The sequence below is a fragment of the Egretta garzetta genome, unplaced genomic scaffold (genome assembly GCF_000687185.1).
Source record: "Egretta garzetta isolate BGI_Z169 unplaced genomic scaffold, ASM68718v1 scaffold1433, whole genome shotgun sequence".
Classification (NCBI taxonomy): Eukaryota; Metazoa; Chordata; class Aves; order Pelecaniformes; family Ardeidae; genus Egretta; species Egretta garzetta.
This window is the reverse complement of record NW_009259306.1, coordinates 3,304-3,954: the sequence shown is the minus strand read 5'-3', so window position 1 is coordinate 3,954 and position 651 is coordinate 3,304. Positions and strand designations below refer to the sequence as shown.

The 651-nt window shown below is 65.7% G+C and overlaps 1 protein-coding gene across 1 annotated transcript in view; it reads left to right on the top strand.

Moving 5' to 3' along the window:
• Positions 1-651, top strand: part of FNBP4 (formin binding protein 4) — a gene marked incomplete at both ends in the record, with an annotated part of 31,232 nt that overhangs the window by 27,408 nt on the left and 3,173 nt on the right. The window lies entirely within an intron of this gene.

The following is a 651-nucleotide window of genomic DNA, read 5'->3' as shown; positions in this document are numbered from 1 at the left end:
GCTGCTGGGGAGGCTGGGGGCTGCCGGGGGGCTGCCTGTGCTCAGGGCCCCCTCTGACCACGGTGCTCTCCTCTTCCTCACCGGCCCAGCGGGACACTAAGCGCCTTCACCACGATTTACCGAGAAGAGGGCATCCTGGGCTTCTTTGCGTGAGTGCTGACAACAGGGCTTCTTAGGGCGGGGGAGGGGGCAGTGGGGTCCCTCCCCAAAATCTGCGGACCTTGCTTGCCACTCGGGTGTTATTTCTCCCTCTGGCTGCAGTGCCGCAGCTCCGCTCCGCTGCCTTGCCAGGTTGGAGAAGCGCTCTGCCCTGACCTCGGGTGCCGCTGGGGTGCATAGTTCCCCATTCTGCCCTCCCTTTGGGGGCTTCCCAGTGCAGATCTGGCAAGCCCCCACCTCATAGCCACCGGCCCTGGAGTGTGTGGGTGATCCAGTGCCTGGGGACATTAAAACAGAGCAAAGGTGCAGTAGCCCTTCCCTGGGGCACTGGCCGGGGGTGTTCTGGGTCCCTCCAGCAACTCCTTCTGCGCCCGCGTCCTCTTGGAACTGCTTACCCGAGCATCCCCGCTCCTGCAGCAGGGAGCTCCCCCCTTCACCTGCCTGCGGGGTGAACAGCCGCTCCCTCCCGTTCCCAACCCGCTGGCCCCCCCC